The sequence below is a fragment of the Nicotiana sylvestris genome, chromosome 2 (assembly GCF_000393655.2).
Source record: "Nicotiana sylvestris chromosome 2, ASM39365v2, whole genome shotgun sequence".
Lineage (NCBI taxonomy): Eukaryota > Viridiplantae > Streptophyta > Magnoliopsida > Solanales > Solanaceae > Nicotiana > Nicotiana sylvestris.
This window is the reverse complement of record NC_091058.1, coordinates 134,715,648-134,728,307: the sequence shown is the minus strand read 5'-3', so window position 1 is coordinate 134,728,307 and position 12,660 is coordinate 134,715,648. Positions and strand designations below refer to the sequence as shown.

The window sequence follows — 12,660 nt, the reverse complement described above, 5'->3', positions numbered from 1 at the left end:
GGCTTGTCAAAATGCATGGACCGGCGCCCTTCACTTGGAAGCTTCTCGACCTGTCATCACGAAGGGTCGTATCAATAAACAAGGTCATACGGCCAACGGAGTAGTAAGGAAGACATTTACCAGAGGGGATTTTAGGACCGTAACGCTTTATGAAGGTGGGCCAATCTCGAGTTTCTGTTGCATGAGGCAACAGATGTGCTACCCAATACCTGATATCCGCAATAAGGCGAGGCGGAAGTCCCATAGCTGCAGACGGGAAGCGAACAAACTTTATAACTAATATAGAGCAAAAAAGAGTAAAACGAGTGGCGACACTTACGCGCTTCATTCCATCGCTCCGGGAACCTGGCGGAGTCAGAAACCACATGTTCGGTTTTGACGAAGAAATACTTGTGCCAAAACTTGCGACTTGCCCAGTCATCGGTCCCGACCACCAGCCCTTTTGTACCATGGAGCCTCAAGTGCACCATGGTACCTCTATGAAAGCCTGGCGTGAACAGGTGCAAAAGGTGGTGGATGGAAACGTTACACTCTGCCAATTCGGCTTACTTGGTCAGTAGCAGAAGTATCTTGAGCATATACGGCGCAAGTTGCGCCGGAAAAACTTGGTAGAATCTATAGAATTCTTCCACTAAGGGGAAGAGAGGAAGAGTATAGCCAATCATAAAAGGTTACTCATAGAAAGCACAGTACTCGGGTCTGTGGACCTCTACGTAATCTCTCCCTACCGGAACTATATCTACATGAGCAGGAATGTCGTACTTCACATGAAGAGCATCGATATGAACTTGGTCCGTCTCAGAGAATACGGGGTCCGGAGTAGGGGGGATCTTTGAGGAAGTCACTTCTAGATAAGGGATGCCTCGGCATTAGCTCCTCCACCGTAGGAAGGTTTTCACCCTCCTCTACCACCGTATCTTCACCGCTAGAAGGGGTGCCGTGGAAAATTCACTAACCTCTTCACGAGAACGATGAGACCTTGACATAATATCATTCAAAGGGATATCAACACAGAAAACAACAACGACAACAATAACAACGACCCAGTATAATCCCACAAGTGGGGTCTGGGGAGGGTAATATGTACGCAGACCTTACCCCTACCCCAAAGGGTAGAGAGGCTATTTCCAGGAGACCCTCGGCTCAAAAAAGCAATAGGAGATGATATATTAGTACCATAAAAATGCGTAATAAAAATAACAACAATATATAAGAGATATGAAATATGAAATACAGAATACGAAATACGAAATACGAAATAGATGGCTGGTATAGTACAACTAGAAGGTAAAGCCCTGCATCAATAGACGACCAATGACATTCCTAGTCTAACTCCTAACTGGATAGTCTCCCTCTATTGTGCTGTAGAAATATTCACACTCTCCCCTAACCTACAACCTTAATGCTCGACCTCCATAATTCCCTATCAAGGGCCATGTCCTCAGTAATCCTAAGTCGCGCCATGTCCTGTCTGATCACCTCTCCCCAATACTTCTTAGGTCTTCCTCTACCTCTCCGCGTGCCCACTACAGCCAGTCGCTCACACCTCCTCACCGGTGCATCAGTGCTCCTCCTCTGAATGTGCCCGAACCATCTGAGTCTTACTTCCCGCATCTTGTCCTCCATGGGGGCCACACCCACCTTCTCTCGAATATCTTCATTCCTAATCTTATCCATCCTTGTATGCCCGCACATCCACCTCAACATCCTCATCTCTGCTACTTTCATCTTCTGGATGTGTGAGTTCTTTACCGGCCAACATTCAGTTCCATACAACATGGCAGGCCTAACCACTGCTCTATAAAACTTACCTTTTAGTAACGGTGGCACTTTCTTGTCACACAAGACTCCCGACGCTAACCTCCACTTCATCCACCCCACCCCTATACGGTGTGTGACATCCTCGTCAATCTCCCCGATCCCCTGAATAACCGATCCAAGGTACTTGAAACTACCTCTCTTGGGAATGACTTGAGAGTCAAGCCTCACTTCAACTCCCGCTTCCGTCGGCTCAACTCCAAATTTGCACTCGAGGTATTCCGTCTTCGTCCTACTCAACTTGAAACCTTTAGACTCAAGAGCATGTCTCCAAATCTCTAGCCTCTCGTTGACGCCGCCTCTTGTCTCGTCAATTAGAATAATGTCATCAGCAAATAGCATGCACCATGGAACCTCCCCTTGAATATGATGAGTCAGTGCATCCATCACCAGGGCAAATAGGAATGGGCTGAGCGCAGACCCTTGGTGCAACCCCGTAATAACTGGAAAGTGTTCAGAGTCGCCTCCTACTGTCCTAACCCGAGTCTTAGCTCCATCATACATGTCTTTAATCACCCTAATATAGTTACTCGGGACCCCTTTATCCTCTAAGCAGCTCCATAAGACCTTCCTAGGAACCTTATCGTACGCTTTCTCCAGATCAATAAACACCATGTGGAGATCCTTCTTCTTATCTCTGTACTGTTCCACCATCCTCCTAATAAGGTGGATAGCTTCTGTGGTAGATCGTCCCGGCATGAACCCGAACTGGTTGTCTGAAATAGACACCGTCCTTCGCACTCTCATTTCTACCACTCTCTCCCAAACTTTCATGGTATGACTTAGTAATTTGATGCCCCTATAGTTGTTACAGCTCTGGACATCACCTTTGTTCTTATACAACGGGACCATTGTACTCCACCTCCACTCTTCAGGCATTCTATTTGTCTTGAATATAACACTAAACAATGCAGTAAGCCATTCCAAGCCTGCTCTACCCACACACCTCCACAGTTCAACCGGAATTTCGTCTAGCCCGGTAGCTCTGCCCCTTCTCATCTTACGCATTGCCTCCATGACTTCATCGATCTCAATGTCCCTATGAAGGAAAGTATGAAGAAAGAAGAAGGAAAAAGCTTCGAATGAAGAATGTAAGAAGAAGCAGGAAGGTATGAAGGAAAGCTCGGAATAATGAAGAAGGATATCAAGAGAGGAATGGCCAAAAACTTTCGAAAAAACAAACCCTTCACCTATTTATAGAGTTGGGTGGTGTCGGAATCGAAGCAAAAAATCACACAGTAGCGCTAGAACCAAAGCGTCAAGCCATCAACTCCTGCCTCGAAAACGTGCGTGATGATGACGCACGTGAAGATGACATCATTTCCCGGTAAAGTATATTACCGGTGTCTTGCTCAGCACGCTGACCTTTCCCTATTAGCCATTTCGTAATGTGACAATCGCTCAAATTTCTCCATAGGAACGCATGGTGTCCGCTCATCGAGGACGCACCCAGACGCGACCCCGACAAGAAGAGGGACTAACTGTATGGGTCCAAATTTGACCGACCACGACCGACGACGAGTACGATGATTGATGATGCCTCCTTAAATCGGCGTCTTGAAGGAGACGACCCTGAAACAAACTAGAGACTAGACGACTCTTGTAATAATGTATAGCCATTAGGGGATATCGGGAATATTCCTTGTATTTTTGTCTTGTATAGTTTAGAAGAGCTTTTCTCTTAGGATAAATAGGGGACAATAACCTTGTAATGGGTAGTGGGAATTTTGGAAACATTATTATTCACGAATAAAAAGGAAACTTGTGATTTATCTACTCTTTCTCTATCAATCTTTCTAGAGATTATTAAGCTCAGCTAAGATTTATCCCTTCATCTTTTGATTGATTTGTTCAAAAAGGTTTTGATATCTTTTGAGTCAAACACTCCATCCGCTTCATTTTAAATGAGCTAGTTTGACTTGACACAGAATTTGAGGAAAGATGGAGATTTTTAAAATTTGTAGTCTTAAAAGACTAAGGGGTAAAAACTTTGTGGGGCCATGACATTTGTGTGGTTATAAAAACTTCCCATTAGGGCTAAAATTGGTAAAATAAAAGTTTAACATTGAATTATTTTCAATTATAGTAATGTGTCACTCTTTTTGGAACATACTAATAAGAAAAATGTGTTATCTAAATTGAAATGGAGGGAATAGTTTAATTGCGCGTATTAATTCGTGTTAAACACAAATACTTGGTTGAAGTGAAGGACTATGAATATAAAACGACCTAATGTTTGGGCCAGGCGGGGGGAGGGGCATGCAAAAGATAACACAAATATACGCGTGGCTTCTTTTCAAAAAATGAAGGACAACAAACCTAGCTAGCTAGTATTCATTCCGTTCACTTTTACTTGGCATATATATTATAAATAGATTTTTATTTTTACTTGTTACTTTACACATATCAAAAGAAGATAAAAAAAATTTCTTGTTATACCCACAGTATTTATTATCATTTCAAATCATTTTCTCAAATCCAATAAAATATACACCAATTAATATGGGTATCATGGTAAATTATGCGCTTAATTTATTATTTTTTAAAGGCGAAAAATCAAAACGTGTCAAATAAAAATGAACAAAGGAGTATAAATAATTTCCGTACGGTTACCTTTTAATTCAAATGAACATGCATTATGGAAAGCTAAAATGACGTTCATAGCGGGGAAGGTCGAATTAATTAATACAAATGTTTAATTAGCTAACATCATTGTTCCTTTCTTTTTTTTCCGTCCCAATATGCCATGATTTCTTTCCTTACAAAACACGAGGTGTAGATTTGTTGTGCATGCTACATCACGATTCACTAATTAATTTATGTTGCTAACTTGGGTTTTTCATCGTAACGTTGTTTTTATTATCCTTTTTAATTTAAGTTGCAAGGGCCTCTATGTATCAGCTGGGCCTAGGTTAATGATGACTCAAAAAGGAAAAAGAGACTTCTATACTTTCAGAAATCATATGTTTTAGTGACTATTAGCTTGATATAGCTACTATTTACTAAATTAATTCCTATAGCTATGTTTTCAATTATTATAGATTGTATTCGATGTATTTTTGCTACTGTATTCATGAATACAGTAGCAAAACTCGGGGGAAAACAAAGGAGTCCAGCTAAGCAGAGAATATATTCGACTGTATTCGCGAGCTGTATTCGTGAATACAGTAACGGAATTTGCGAAAAAAAGGTCTTCGTCTGTTTAAAAACGGTAAGTGAATCAATTAACGCGATAGACTCCTAATATAACTCAACAAACTCAATTATAACACATTGTATTTCCAGTTATAGAAAAGATTCTCAACCGAAAAACACCCCAAAAACAAAGCAATCTTCAGAGATTCAATCCATTCTTTGTTTTTTAGTAGTATCTTAGTGGTATCTTTACAAATAGATTTATACATTAAAATTATATAATTACATTGAATACAATTCAATACATAAAAATACATTTAATACATGAAGCATAGCAGGTCATAGATAGTGCAAAAACATATGAATACATACTGCAGATACATTTGAATACATATATACATCTGAATACATAAATTATATTAATTAAAAAAATATATGAATGCATTCATGGAATACAGTGAGACAGTGAGTACAATGAAATACATGGAATACAGAGAGATACATTAAAATACAATAAAAAAAAGACAGTGAATACAATAAAATATATGGAATACAGCGAGATACATTGAAATACAATGAAAAAAAAAAGATAACAGACTCTTCAAGTTCCTAAGCCCCAAACTCCGTCTCCAATCTACCGATATCCAAGCTGCCGCCATGTGGGGTATCACCGCTGGTTAAATGAAGACATTTGTTGAAGAAGCACCAATCTAAAGGATCAAACGGAAACTAGAGACATAACTTCTTCAGATCTCACAAGGCAAACATGAACAATTAATACAAAATCTAAGAAAAATTTAGAATGTGTAACAGAACTGTGTAAAAGAAATCGCTGACCGGAGGATGGGGTTATGGGTGACACAACAAGGAAGTCGGGAAGTGGTCGCCGGCCGGATCTGTCGTTGGCGGAACACAGCCCTGCTAAGGTTTCTAACAGCAGGGGAGGAAAAAACCTAGGGGGAAAGAGAAGAAAGAGGAAAGAGAAAAGAGGAGAAAGGGAAGAGAGAGGGAGAGAGAAAAATAATATTGTTTACCGTGAAAATGGTAACAACAATTAAATTTATAAAGGAGATTCTAAAAATACGTGATCTATTCCCGAGCTAGTTGTTAGAGCAGTTGATGCTAATAATATAGAGTTTAGAGATTAAATACGAGCTAAAACGAGATAATAACTTAACCGAAGGGCCTGCTGCCCGGATATAGGTCTGGTCGATGAGGGACCTCGGGCTCTACGTCAGGGTCGATCTCGAGCTATTGGGGATAGTCGGGGGTGGGATAACAGTTGAAGATATAATCAAACAAGGCTCTGTTTGGCCAATACTAAGGTATATGATGAAGAACGAGTAGGAACGCGATGAATATCGAGGTGGCCTCAGACCAATGAGAACGAACAAGCTTAGAAAGGAAAGAGAGAGAGAGAGAGAGAGATTATTGCACTTGTGGAGAAAATGGAGCAACATCAGTTCGTTATAAGGTAGTGTAAGTCCCCTTTATATAGGAGGGGAACTCGGGTACAAGTACGTGGAAATTAATTACAAAGTATGGAGATGGGATGGCTTGACGCGATGCCTCAACATAGGCTCTGTATAGGTCGGCCCTGTCAGGCCTAGTCGTGTGCCTTGGGAGCTCCCCCCTTCGTCTTCGCTTCGATCTCCGTTTTCTCTAAGTCGGGCCTCGACGAGCTTCGATGTCGGGAACTCGGTCGTGGCCTCCCGCCCTCGGGGTCTCGAGGCGTTCTTCCGAAGTGACTTGACAGTAAGAAATCAAGTTCTCTGATTTTGCCGCGTACAAATACACAACGTATTTAATGACCTAAAGGTAGGAAGTGGTCATAAATAAATATTTTGCTATAAAAATTAAAAAGTAACTATAAGAGATAATTTTTAAAAAGGGTATTTATTTATAATAAATAAGGTATCAACCTTTGCTATAAGAGGTAAAATTTCCTTTATGAAAACAATCACTATTACGATTAGCAAGTACTTTGTAAGGGACGTTAGATACTTGGTAGTTTAATTTATTTTAGGATTTAAGTTACAAAATAACGAAATTTTCTATTTCATTATATTTTACCTTAATACGTATATACTATCTTTTCAAACTGTACAATTACATATAAATCGAATCGAAGACTTTGGGTTTGCCCACACTCAACATCGGGGTCCCTTCTTCGGTCTTTAATATTATAGAGTGGCATATTAATTCCCTACTCAAATCCAAACAATTATAGTTCGGAAGTATGTGTCGGTGTCTGTATTTCATTTTTGTTTCTTCTTCTTCTTTCCATTTTATTTATATAGGCTAATGATCACCTTGAAATGGAATTTGTTATTCTTTATACTCAAAATTTCACTAAATTTTTATCAGTAAAGGTAATAATAAATGAGTTTCACTTCTATACACTAGTTTTCTTAAACTTTTTTATACACTTAGGCATTAATACATTAGCACTATAAAATCACCTAAAAGATAACTGTCGTTAATCAATTATTTATAATAAATAAAATTAGTTACGTGAAAAATAAATCATAATATGCAACAATAAATTCAATTACATAAATAATGTGGAAAAAAACTAGTTCGTCGATGCATATAAGGTAATCACGTTAATTATTACTCCCTCCGTTTCAGTTTATGTAAACCTATTTCCTTTTTGGTCTGTTCCAAAAATAATGACCCCTTTCTAAATTTGGAAACAATTTAGCTTAAACTTCCAATTCTATCCTTAACAAGAAGTTTTTATAACCACACAAATACTCTGAACCCTATTTTGATTTGTTTAAGACCACAAATTTCAAAAAAAATTATTTTTTTAAAACTCCGTACTTAGTCAAAAAGATTCATATAACTTGAGAGGGGGAGTAATAGATATAATTGGTAAGCCTAGGTAGAGCAGTGAAAACGTAAGAATGGTGAAGAAGATGATAGTGCGTTTTTTGTACGAGAAAGCGTCAACTCCAATTCTTAACTGACCCTTTTGCCTAATGGAAAAATGAAAAAGAGAATGATGCAAAGCAATGTAGATTTTTTTTTTCTTTTAACAAAAGGACGACAATTTGAAGAATCACCACCAGTCCCATCACTTGAATGTCTTAACACAAAATCAAGACAAGAAACAAGAAAAAGGAAAAGAAACACTAGCACCCACCATTCTTCTAGTCTTGAAAAGTCATTGTCATTTACAAACATAGACGTACATTCTGGGGTGGTTTGGTTTTAACCAGTGCAGGCTCTAATGCACAAGCCACTATGGCAATTGCTTTGGCCCCCCATTTCCGGGGCCCTATTTTTCAATAATAGTGTATTAATTGAAGGACTTTTTCGAGACAATATACATAGATTATATATTAACTATAGATAATTATATATATACGCCGGCTATTTTTAGTTTAAAAGATTAGGTGGGCGATTATTTGAGTTAAGTCTTCTTTTTTTTCTTTAAAAAAATATTGAACTAAGATAGAAATTATATAAAAAATGCCTCATATTAATACTCGGCTTTAGGCCATAAAATATGTCGAGCCGCCCTAGTTTGAACACAAGTTATACATGATTAACTATGCTAGGATTAGTTATACTATAGTTAGTTATGTTGGGATTGGTTATTTATGTATTATTTTTTATTTACAGTTTGATATGTTGTATTAATCCAGGAATTTTCAATTTTACTGCTCTATTCTAGGATAACTTATCCTGAGATTATTATTCCATCCTCCGACAGGTATAAATTATCTTGGTACTATTTTTTAATCGTGAGATAAACTATACTAGGATTAGTAACCAAAAACAGAAATAAGACGGTACTATATTTTTATTACAGAATTATTTTTGCTTATCTATCATACCAAACCAATCCTTAATCTAAGGTTTTTCCTTCATATAAATGTAAAAAAAGAGGCATAAAATGAGATGGTTATTAGTTTCTTCCTCTTTTGTATTTTGGGACCTTTCGGCATCAATCAATAATCCATTTCCTTCCTGGGATGCTTCCTGTCTTTTCATTCCCTCTTTTGAGAACAATAATTTTGCAAAGTTCTAATTTACTACTCATTCAAAGGGGCTCTTTCATCCATCAATTTTTATGGGGATTGCCAGCTAGCTTATCCTCTTTTGACTCAACCACATAAATAATATGGTGGCCAAAATATTTGATCCTACAAATGATCATTTCATCACCTTCGGAATCTTGAAGCTGTGGGTTCATCTTCCCCTTTATATCTCCTAATAAAGTCTAATTTATTCATGACAATCATTTCTTTTGGGTCATGTAAACCAATATCATGCATTGACTGAACCTAGATCTTTTGCTAGCTGGTCAAGCATGACCAACTTTTGCGGAGTTTCACACTCATTAAAATATAGGTTGCTGTACTAGGTTCAGAACCTGGGTGTTTGTTCTAGACCTGGCTTACCCGAGCGGACAGCTCGAGCCGAGGGGGGGTAGCGTACCGGGAATACAGAAGCTTCACCGGCTTAGCAACTTGTCCGAACCTCGTTCTAAATTGGGATTTTACACTATACAGAAAAGAAGTCGTACGAAGTACACCCTTCTTCATGATTTAGAAGACTCAGAGAGGAGATGGGTTTCGGCACAGTTTATACACAGTTCATGTAATATCAAAGCGGTAAAAGCAGCATTTAGCACATTAGGCTCAAACATGTAAAAATCAGATAAAACCAAATATAACAATTTATATGAGCTCGAATTTCTAACCCTGAACCACTGGTTCTGGGTTAAGTCCCCAGCAGAGTCGCCAGAGCTGTCACACCTCCTTTTTCCGGCACCGCGAGGTGCGTAGGGAGTTTTTTCCAATTAAAGGACAGTCGAAACGGGATTGGTTTAATTATTTCAGAGTCGCCACTTGGGAGATTTAGGGTGTCCCAAGTCACCAATTTTAATCCCGAATCGAGGAAAAGAATGACTCTATATTACAGTCTGCGTACCAGAAATCCGGATAAGGAATTCTGTTAACCCGGGAGAAGGTGTTAGGCATTCCCGAGTTCCGTGGTTCTAGCACGGTCGCTCAACTGTTATATTCGGCTTGATTATCTGATTTTATACAAATATGAACTTATGTGCAAATTTTATCTTTTAACCGCTTTATTATTATTGTTTTTAAAAGAAATATGAACATCGCTTAAAACACGTCTTTGGACTGCGTTACATGAAATGCACCCACAATCCGGAACACGTTTTATTTGATGTTTTGGGATTTGGATTCGGGTCACATGAAATGCACACCCAGGCTTAAGAAAGTAAAATATTAAACACGCGCCTAAAGAGACTATCGCGTTATTATTTTGGGGAAGACCGTGAAATTCGCTAAACGGTCCTTCCGAATTCTAATTAAACCATACATTTTGTGAGGGCCCCGCAATCTATACGTTTTATTTGGCGAGGCTCGTCTCATTTTTATTTTTAAAGGATAAACCTACAATGACTATATTTTCTATTAAGTTCGTCTCTAAAATAAAAGAAAATCTCTTAATTATTTACATGCTGAAAAACGTAACTTATTAGTTATTAGTTTACGGCTAATGCGAATGGAAAATTGCGATCGAGTTTGTACAAAGAAAAACTGCTTTCATTTTATATTCTGTTATTCAATAATACTAGAACATGAGATTGACCATAATATCAAAACAGATTAATTATTCTCCGATTAATTTAAACTAACATTATTAGATGAAGAAAGTATACATATGCAACCTCATTATTCATTAATCATTCAACTACATCTTTATACGAAGAAAGAAAAATTATATTCAACCACAAATCTAAACAGGAGGAATTCAACAGGAACAAAGCCTGATTAATATTTCATTTTTTGCTTCAAGCCGAGATTGTACAAATGTGTACCTGGAAACAGCAGTACAAGAACAAAAGAAGGAGAAGTCAGCAGCAGTAATAACACAGCAACAGCAGATTCAGCAACATCGCAAACCAGTACAGTAGGAATAGCAGAAAACCCAGGAGACTATAAAAAAGAAATTCAATCATCTTTCGGCATATCACCCAAATCAAAGTTATTTATTCACATGCTTAAGAATTGATTTAAGAATATAGTGGAAGAAACCGAACCTTACTGGTGAGTGGGAAAATCAGATCAAAACGACAAGACCGACGAACCGGACCCAAATATGATCTCGAAAATCCGACAGAAACTTCAACCAAACTCCATTTTTAAGAACCAAAATCAAGGAGGAAGGAGCTGGAATTTGTATTCTTTTCTTATTCATGAAAATGGATATTTGATTTTTGAAAAAAGTCCGTTGCTTCATGCTTTTGACCTTGAAATAGTGATTCAATATGGAGAAACTCTTTATATTTTCACAAATATGTCGAGACCATTCTGTCTTTGTGGCAAAGAACTTTAGTATTTCGCCAAAAATAGAAGAAGCGAGAGGGAGCGTCGTTTTGGTTAGAAAATGGGGCTGATGGGGGGTGGGACTGACTTGTTGGTTACGACAGTGGGTGATGGGGAAGGTGACGGTGATGGTGAACGAACTGGGTCGTTACTTGTGGTCGACGGGCAGTGGACGATAGACCATAACGACGAAGGCTAAGACGCGCAGCGGCAAACTGCTCGGAAACGCAGCCACAGCTGCTTGGCACGCAGCAACAGCTGCTTCGTTGGACTGAAAATGGTGAATCAACTACGGTCGGGGTTGTCCGGTGGTGTTCGCCGGTGAATGGCAGTAGGGTTTTGCTTAGGTTTTTTCGGTCTTGAGGAAGGGAGGAAGACGATGGTGATCTTTTGTTTTCTGTTTCGGACGTGAGGGAGTGATGGTTCTTGGCGACGAGGGTGGTTTCAGACGTTGGTGAAGGTGACGGAGGGAAATGGTTTTGACTCCTTTTTCGGGGGGGCCCTGCGTAGGGTTCTTTCTTCTTCTCTTTGAAGAAGAAGAAGATCAACAGTATCTTCTACTCCATTTTCTTAAAAATCCCCCTGTTCCTTTGGCCTTTTTCCGTGTTTTGTAACACAATGCCCATCAAAACGAGCCCCACGCATGGTGGGGTTCAAGGTTTGTGTCCCCCACGCGTGGTGGGGTTCCCCATGTGTCCTGGACACGGTTTATTATGGGCTAGGTCCGAAAATTAGGCCTAAAACCGGGTAGTTTGAACCCGAATATTATTCTTTTGCCCGGACCCGAGAAATAGGAACACTTTGCTTAACTAGTCCTATGTAAGCAAAATAACTACCAAAAATAAGACTAGTATTTAAACAAAACTATATCTTTTTTTTTTTTAATATTTTTTCAAGATTTAAAATAGCTACAAAATATTAATAAAACTATTTTTTTGTAATAATTTTTTTTAATAAAGACAAAAATATGAAGTAATATTTTTTGTATTTTTCAAAATTATAATGACTGCAAACATTAATAGAACTATATATTTTTGTAATTTTCGAATTTATATAAAGTACCAAAATAAAGTGCAATTTTTTGATTTTTCAGGTTTATGAGGGATACATAAACTAAAATTTATATATATATTTTTTGTAATTTTTCTTTTGCGAGAAAATAAAATAAAATTAGTCAAAATAGCTATATTAGTCCTAAATTAAATATTTTAAGCTAAGAACGTAAAAATTTCCGGGGAGGGTCAAAAATCACGTGCTTACAGTAAGTATCTTCAAAATCAATAATTATCTAATTGGCTACTAAACCAAAATGCTTTCCATTTTTGGAAATGTCTGCTGA

The 12,660-nt window shown here is 38.2% G+C and overlaps 1 long non-coding RNA gene across 1 annotated transcript; it reads right to left on the bottom strand.

Moving 5' to 3' along the window:
• Positions 1 to 5,433: 5,433 nt before the first annotated feature.
• LOC138886535 (uncharacterized) lies at positions 5,434 to 11,898 on the bottom strand. Its single transcript, XR_011405491.1, has 2 exons — positions 11,036 to 11,898; positions 5,434 to 5,663 (listed from the first exon to the last, which is right to left on the bottom strand). It is a non-coding gene; the product is annotated as an uncharacterized lncRNA (long non-coding RNA).
• Positions 11,899 to 12,660: the final 762 nt, after the last annotated feature.